The sequence below is a fragment of the Petaurus breviceps genome, unplaced genomic scaffold (genome assembly GCF_028583685.1).
Source record: "Petaurus breviceps papuanus isolate PSGF00001 unplaced genomic scaffold, PetGlider_PUasm1.0 185, whole genome shotgun sequence".
In the NCBI taxonomy this organism is placed as follows: Eukaryota; Metazoa; Chordata; class Mammalia; order Diprotodontia; family Petauridae; genus Petaurus; species Petaurus breviceps.
The window spans coordinates 29,921,770-29,930,482 of NW_027185797.1; the positions used below are offsets into that span (position 1 = coordinate 29,921,770).

An 8,713-nucleotide genomic window follows, 5' to 3' on the forward strand; every position below is an offset into this window, starting at 1 on the left:
GGCACATTTAGGGCAAGGACAGCTGTTACAAAAATAACTACACACACACACACAGATTGGAGGTACACTCTCCCTTTGCACATACAAGGTCCCTGGGGAGAGTGAGATCACACTTAGAGAACTCATGTTGCCAGAGATGAAACTCACAACTCCTGATTATTTGGAGTTCTTTTCTCCCTTCAAAGGGTCCTGCTGAAGTTCCTCTGGGTGTAGCTCTTTCCTGGGCTCTGAGGGCTGGCATATTTGTGGAGTCTATAGCAATAGTTCTGTTTTCTGAAGAGGTCACATTTCCTGAAGTTGCCTTTCCTCAGAGTGTATCATTTCTCCTCTCTCAACTCTCAACTAGGTGCATTGTTTGTTACTAGTCCCCAGTCTCTGATGACATGGTCAGTAGGGAATGGGGATAGCGTGTGACAGCTGCTGTGGACTGTCTTCATCCCCCCCACACCTTTGCTATCTTTGATTGTAGGCACAAGGGCACAAGGGTCTGTAAGCCCTCCTGACTCCAGAATCCCCCTTCCAATACACCTAAGTCCAGAGGTGTGTCCAGTTCCCTCAACCAATCCCAGACATGATTCTAATAACTGGTTCACACATAGTTTATGCTTTTATTTGGTTGATTTCAGCTCTATCAAAGAGGCATTCCCAACTAATAAAGATATCAAGATGTAGAATATATTGTTAGCTACCTTAATTGAAAGGGTTGAGTGGCATGGGGCATCCTCCTAAGATCCCTTCCACCGATGTTTATTGACTGACTGGTTGACTTTAAATCAGGGGATTTTTCACTTTCTCTTTCATATCCCCAATGCCTCTTCCATTACTTGGTAATTGATCAAATAAATATTATTAATAGCAATAGATGAGGAACATTATTGATTGATCTTCTCAGCCCCATCTTTCTTGTTCTCTTCCCCTTGCCATCTCTCCCTGTCTCTTCCTTTCTCTCTAACCCTTTCTCTCTAGATGCTGCTTCTCTACAAGTGTTCATGCCTTATTCATTTCAAAACCCCAATGCCTGCAGACCCTTCCTTAATCACCCTCAGGCCCTCGGAGGAGGTCCCATTCATGTGTTTTTCAGCAGCGTATGAATTTAAATGTGAAACAGTAATTTATTTATTCCACCATTTCTGAAAACAGCCCAGTCATGAACATTACAAATCATCAAGACGTATTAAATTAAGTAACAAATGTTAGTAATCTTCCAAAAAGCACTTAGGAAGGACCTACTATGTTTTGTGCATGGCATCATCATATTGCTGGGAGTACAAAGAAGAAAATGCAATAGTCCCTACCCTCAAGGGTCTGACAGTCTATTGGGAGAGGGCATATGTACATGTTCGATAAATATAAAATATAAACACAAGGTAATTGGGGTGGGAGGGTTTCACTTTATATACAATCTTGTTTTAAATAAGCTTTAAATTGGAATCTGTATGTATAGAAAAATAAGGCATAATGAAAGCACACTAGAACTGAAACTATTAGTCCCGTCAAGTCACTTCCTTTCTTGTGGCCTCAGTTTCCCCATCAGGAACATGGGTACGCTCCTTGCACTGCCTTCCTCACAGGGTTTTCATGAGGAAAGTGAGTCCTCTGTAAAACTTTCCTGCTATAGAAATGTGGTTATGTCTATAGTATTTCTGCTACTTGTATTTTACTGTGAAAAAGACAAGCAAGGAGGTTATTGGGCAGAAGGCAAAGTGATGTTAATAAATCTAATGCAAATGAGGTAGGTTGATAAACGATATTAGCAGGATTTTACAATTTTAGCTGCAAGACCAGATTTCTGCTTTTACTTACCAGGAGTCGAGGGACAGTCAGCCCTTGCGATGGGCTGTATATGAAGAGAGCGGATGGAAGCCAGTCAATCAGTAAATACTGGCTAATTATCACTGTGTTTCTAGCTTTGGGCTTGGCGCTGTGTGGGACAGCAGAGAAAGAAATAACGAGTTTCCCACCCGCAGTGAGTTTACAGTCTCGTTATTGACCATCCCACCCGCAGTGAGTTTGCGATCTCGTTATTGATCATCTGCTTCTTTTCCTCGAACGTGTTGACGGCCTGTTCTGGGCAAATCATTTGGAAAACTCTTTTGTCCAGTTTCTCATGTTTGTATAATAGTAGAGAATGTTTCTAAAGTACTTAGTGCCTAGCAACTTGTAGTCTCCACATAAACACTTATTCCCTTTTCCCTAGAATTTTGGCCAACTGACCATAGGAAAATGAAATGGAATTTTCTGTGATTCTGCTGGGGTCTCAGGAATCTTCCCTGTTTGAATTGTCCCTCTTAAAATCTTGGAACTTTTCAGCCAAACTGATTGACTTGCAGTTCCTTGCCTCTAGTGAAGGGGGGAAACATTGCCTCCTGGGTCTCCCTTTCCACTGCTGGACAGCTCTCATCATCAGGAAGCTTCCCCCTATCTCCCTCCATCAAATCTACCTTTTCTTTGTATCTTCCTCCCATTCCTCCTGATTATGGCTCTCCTTGACATGGCAGCTTTTCAGATACTTGAACACAACTATCATGTGCCCCCAGGATAAATATCTCCAGTTCCTTCAACTGGTCTGCACATGTAATGAGTTCAAAGTCCTTCATGATACTGGTGGTTCTTCTGTGGACATTCTCCAGCTTAACAAAGAGTTCAAAGAGACATTAAAATTCATCTAGTCATTTTATAAGTGAGAAAAAAAATGAGACCCAGCTGCCATCAAGCCTGTCCTTCTGTTGCCTTGGTCTAAGTATTGGAAGAGAAAACTATGAAACATCATTGGACAAGTGTCTCTATTGGGTGAAGAAGGGTGGACAACTACCATAAGTTTTTCTTCCTTTTTGGAGGCTCTGGCTTCTTAAAATACATATTTAATCAACTAATCAAACAACAAGCTTTTATTAAGTGCCTATGGTGTGCTGAGTACTAGAGATACAAAGACACAAATGAAATATTTCCTACCCTTGGGGAGCTGGCATTCAAGCCAGGAACATTTCCCAGTCCCTTGTCAGATTGCTTTCCATTTAATTTAGATATATCTGGAATCTGCCTAGACACTCGAATGTTAGAATGTGAGGATTAGGATGACAGTTCCTTGAAACTGGGACTGGTTTAACCCCTGAAGGTCTTTAAGGGGCAAGAAAAGGGTGTTACTTTTGTCCTAGAGGTAATATGGAGGCAGGTAAGTACCAGGTAAGTACATAGCTGTTAGGCAGACATAGACTTCAACTTCCATTTGCTGAGTCAACACATGAGCATTTGGGTTCTGGGAAAGTCAGGGAGTGGTCATTATGCAGGTGTTAAGAGATACTTTTGTTTCTTTTTCCATTATTGTAATTCATTTGGAGAGTACTGGGAGGCCATTTTCTTGGTCCATACTGCTAATTGAGCATCATTCTGGACAACAATCTTGGTTAGGTAAGTATGGGAATATGCAAACATGCAAATGCAGGACGAACCTACAATTTCCTCTGGAAGGGGAACTCTTGCTGTGAAAACTCCTTTCCTCCAAGGCAGATGGCCTACTCTCTAGGGCTTAGAGAAGTCCTGAGGCACTGTTAGAAGAGGCAAGGAAGGCTCCTTTACCCTGTAGGGAGAAGAGGGAAAGAAGAATATACCTACAGTTGTTGCATCTGCTTTCATCCAGTTCAAGTCTCTTCTTGCTGAGATGTAGGCAAGGTTGAATATTCTTTTTCTTTATTAATTTGTTTGTTTCCTTTTAGTTTACAGGATTCAATTCCACAATTCCTTGAATTTCGCATTTTAAGGTTGAATATTCTACACTCTAAACTCAAGGGGCAATTTATGAATTTCAGCCCCTTCCCACTCCAAGACACACACACACACACACACACACCTGGTTTTAAAGGGACAAGTCAATTATGAATAAAGAGGATACTGTCCTGTTAACAAGAGAAAAATGCTTTTCCATCTTGGCACATGACTCATTGGGACCCACTCGTTCTAGCTGAAATGGACCCATGTGGGGATTTAATATAAATCCCTCTGTCTGGAAGTTAAAGTTCTTTACAACACAGGCCCCTTCCTCCCTTTCCAGTCTTCTGGCACCTTCCTGCCCTCTACATTCTCTATGGCCCAACTAAGTTGGCTTACTTGTTGTTCCACAAACATGATAACTCATCTCCCATCTCCAGGTCTTTGCCATTAGCTGTGCTCCATGTCTGGACTACTCTCCACTCCCTCACCTCTGCCTTTTAGCTTCCTTGGTTTCTTTCAGGACCCAGCTCAAACCCAGTCTTGTGCAGGAGACCTTTTCTTGACCTTTCTCAATTCCATCCCAAGGGTGGGGAACCTATAGGCTTGAAGCCACATGTGACCTTCTAGGTTCTTGGGTACAACCTTTTGACTGAGTTCAAGTTTTACAGGACAAATCCTTTTATTAAGGGGATTTGTTCTGTGAAGTTTGAATTCAGTCAAAGAGCCACGCTTGAGGACCTAGAGGACCACATGTGGCTTTGAGGCTGCAGGATCCTATACCTGCCCTATCCCATGGCTAATGCTTTCCCTCTCATCACACTAATGGACATAGTTTATGTCTCCCCCATTCGAATGTAAGCTTCCTGAGGACAAGAACTGTTTTAGCCTTTCTTTCTATCACCAGTGCCTGGCACAGAGTAAGCCCTTAACAAATGCTTCTTGATTGACTGAGGTCACTTTTGCATCAAACAAATTCAGCCTTATTAGAAACAGAAGCTGCCTCCTTAATGCTGTTGCTTCCCCAATATTACAAGTTCTTTGTTGAGAAATAGAAGGGAAGGGAAGGACTCTTCTGAGACCTCCTTTTGTTCCTTCTGGAGTCAGTTTGGGGAGATATGAACTGTTATGATCCTACTTCCTATTCTGAGCATTTGGAAGGTATCGATTGATAGTTTCACCTTTGCTAAGGATGGTTGAACAGTTAGAAGTGTGTTAGTCCTCACATCCAGAATGAGAACAGATAGAGAAATCAGCCCCCAGCACTTCCTACCTATGGGCTTTCATCCCCCACTTACTCCTCCTCTTTCTGCTGATCATTCCATGCAACCATTTACATTCTTCCCTCTCTAAGTTATATTATATGCTATCCTCCCTGAACAGAATGCCTTGCTTTTTTCTCCATGCAGTCTTCCCATGCTAGCCCTATCTGATTGCAGTCACTCCCACTATCCCCTTGAACACATTGAGAATAGGAAATATTTTCTGTCCTCATATCTCACATAGAAATTAACTTAGCACTATGTGTCCAGAGCCCAGTCAACAAACCCTGACTGATATGAGGGTTCTGAATTCTTCTTATAGTGATTTTCAGACACTAGAAAAGGGTATACATTCTACCATGACAGCTCAGTGGAAATATCAATCCTGTCTATGCCCTACCTTCCTGCCAAGGAGTGGACACAGTCACGGGATTTTCAGGATGAAATAGCTACAATATCTCAGAGAGACAGATGCATATAATCATGAAGATGAAAGAGTTGAATAGGAGGCTTAACTAGACTGGGACAACTGGGGCTTTTCCCTAGGACAGCAAAATATATAGTATGGTCTGTCAGTCAACAGGCATTTACTAAATACTTAAATGCCAGTTACAGTGCTAAGTGCCAAGAATACAAATAAAGGCAAAAGACAGTCTCTGCCTTTAAGGAGCTCAGAGTCTAATGTGGAGCATGTCATCTACCCCATATAGAGTAAAGGAGAGAGCATTGTTAACTCTTGCAGCCCTTTACCAATGAAGAAACCCCTGAGCTTAGCACCTAGCTGCTGAGAATAATTAGGTAAACAGGAAATTAACAGAAGCATCATTCCCCTTAGTGGCTTCTTTCTGTGCCACTGGTCTCCCTTCATGACATCCCCAGTAGCCTTGGAAGTCATACTTCATGCCAATGGCTACAGGTACATTTTATGCCACTTGCCCTGGGTATAAAAATCACTAGTTGGTGCTCTTAGCTTAGTTCCAGATGGGGAGGAGAAGAGGGGGAGAGGGGAGGTATCTCTGGGCACTGCAGTGGCTTGGAGGCCCATTGGTAGGAGGGGAAGGGACTTTGAGAACTTACACCTTGTCTTGGGCATTAAGAGTCTCAGATGTGCACCCTTTGTCATCTCCCCTTCCTATGTTTTGGAAAGCCTATTCCTTCAATGTCTACACAGATTCCCTCACCAACATGTATTTGCAGACACTTCTGTGCTACTCATGCTTGAAATTGTATGTCCTTCACTAGATCACGCTAGAGTTTTTGCCACTTGGAGCTCTCTGTCCCTTTCATTGTTGTTGTCCTAAGCTAATATTCTCTGAGCTTCCTGCCTATGCAAATACTGCAGAGACCACCCCCATGCATGGAGCTGTCCAACTATGAGCTTGTCCATCTGTGGACAGCCTGACGCACAGATCCCTCTGCCACAGATGGCCTTTAATGCTTTTGTGTGCATTGATTTTGAGTGGGTGGCTTTAAAGAGACAAAAGATTGATAAACAAGAGGAGAGGTTCCCACCACTGCCCACCCCCCAAATAAGGAGCCGCCAAGACTTGGAGACCATGTGGCATCCGCCCCATCCCAGTCGGGGAGAAGTAATGAGCTAATCAGAGCTGTCTCCATTCCCCTTCCCAAACAGACACCATCTCTTTCTCTCAGATTTTAACGCCTACATTAAACGCCTGTGCTTGGCACAGAGCCTGGCTCACAGTGAGTGAGTACTAAATATTTGTTGATTGACTTGGCCTATCCTGTGGAACAAGCACTGCCCATTCCTTCCAAATGCAATTAGTCAAGGTCTCACTGTTTTTGTCGGACCTGTGATGCCATTATTATAAGGAACTATTGGTAAAGAAACTTATTTAGATTGACAACTGATCTATGATGCATAGTTTTAGAGATGTCTGGGGCAGTGAGTAGCTAAGTGACTTGCCCAGGGTCACCTAGCCAGGATGTGTCAGAGATGAGACTTGAATTCAGATCTTCCTGACTCTGAGGCAGGCTAGCCATCGGCTGCCTCTCCCTAGTACAAATAAAATGAATTTGGTACTAGTGAGCTCAATCCAGGTTATTTATCATGCTTTAAACCCTGGAGATCCCAGGATGCCTGACATGCAGAAGAGAGTGTAGCAAGTACAAACTGAAGCTTGGGGATGCTCTGTCCCTGGCCAGTGCTGCCCCTTCTCATTCTTCTTTCTTCCTGAAGAAGCAATCCTCCTAAATTCCCTCTTGTCGATTTAGTGGGGCCTTTTACCAACCATCTGCTTAGTAGAAATTATCTGTTTCCTGGTGTTTCTGGAGCTGCCTCCTGCCTCCTGTGTCCTTATTAACCCCTGGTCAAGGCAGGAGCCAATAGGTCAGGGGACAGGCATGAATGGTCATTTAGCAGAGGAACAGCCGAAAGTGAATGAAGAAATGAATGAATGACAAAGACTCTGAGTGCTTACTGTGTGTTCAGAACTGTGATAAGCCATCATAGGATCTGGATATGATTTTAATACAGTCCCCTTGTTGTACAGATGAAGAAACTGAGGCCCAGAGAGGCCAAACTTTGTGTCCAAGGTCCCAATTCATAGCCCACAGAGCTGGGATCTGAACCCAATTTCCCTACTTTAAATCCAGGGATTTTCCCTTCTGTATCCTGTGGGATCTAAAGAACTGTTCCCTTAGAAGAGCCTTCCTTTCTCCAGGTCCGTTTACCATTTGGGTTACATATGTTGCAAAGAGAAGCCTGGTGCATTCATAGAATGTTAACTGGATAAACATCACCCAGTGCTGTTCCCTTACCTGCCCTCCAGAAAATAAAAGGAGTGAGTCCCTGTGCTTTGCCAAACTGTGATGGTTCACATTAGACTCAAGAAACAAGGTGTCTGGTCTTTCTCCCCCACATCCCCCTGCCTTTGGAGCTCATACCCAATTCCAAAGTGTGGTCATTTGCTCAACTGGACCACGGGCCATATTTAGCACGTTTGTTTATGAATCGGGCCTTCTTGTGAGTGACTTGGAAAGGGGGTTAATGGAGAGTTCTCAGATTCTTTTCTTATGTGCCCCAGGTCCCCCTGGAACCTAATTTAATAGTTTCAACAAAGAACACAGGCCCAGACTTCAAGTGTTTTTGGCTCAGAGAAACATCTTTAATCACTTTCATGTTGAAATGAAAGGATCCTGGGAACTTTAGAGTACATCGATTCTTGGAAAGAGAACCTGGGAACATGTTGCAGATACATGAATAAATCACCTTGCATCCATTAGAGGGAGAGGTCTCAGGACGACATTCGGTGTGCTTCAAGAGAAGAGAAGAAAGGAGTCCTTTGGGATTGGCTGCTGTGAGCCCTGCGCATGCACGGATCTACCCCAGAGACACAACTTCAGTTACATGGGGGGTCCTAGATAAAGTGGAAGAAGCTTGTCATCATGGAGCTCACTGTCACTCTCTGGGCCAATGACAATTTCTAGGTGGTAATTTGGGTGCGAGAAACATGGCTTAGAGCTTCGGCATCTTCTTGGTCCATCTGCAGAGCTGCTATTCTCATCTCCAGAAGAAAGGGAGAGCTCTCCATGGAACACCGGGGAAAAGAAGAGCAAAGAGTTTAGGAGAGGAGGCTTTGGAACAAGGTTTGGTTCATCCAGTTGTGGGACCGACAAGGATGGGGAGGGCAGGATCTTCTGGACAAGGGTTTCATTCACTCCTTGGGTTTTCTGGTATGAGAGAGAGAGAGAGAGAGAGAGAGAGAGAGAGAGAGAGAGAGAGA

The 8,713-nt window shown here is 43.6% G+C and overlaps 1 long non-coding RNA gene across 1 annotated transcript in view; it reads left to right on the forward strand.

Moving 5' to 3' along the window:
- Window positions 1–8,067: 8,067 nt before the first annotated feature.
- The window catches only part of LOC138161499 (uncharacterized), a 6,341-nt gene continuing 5,695 nt past the window's right edge, over window positions 8,068–8,713 (forward strand). The window contains exon 1 of the long non-coding RNA XR_011168394.1: window positions 8,068–8,576. This is a non-coding gene — a long non-coding RNA (uncharacterized lncRNA). The remainder of the gene's footprint in view (window positions 8,577–8,713) is intronic.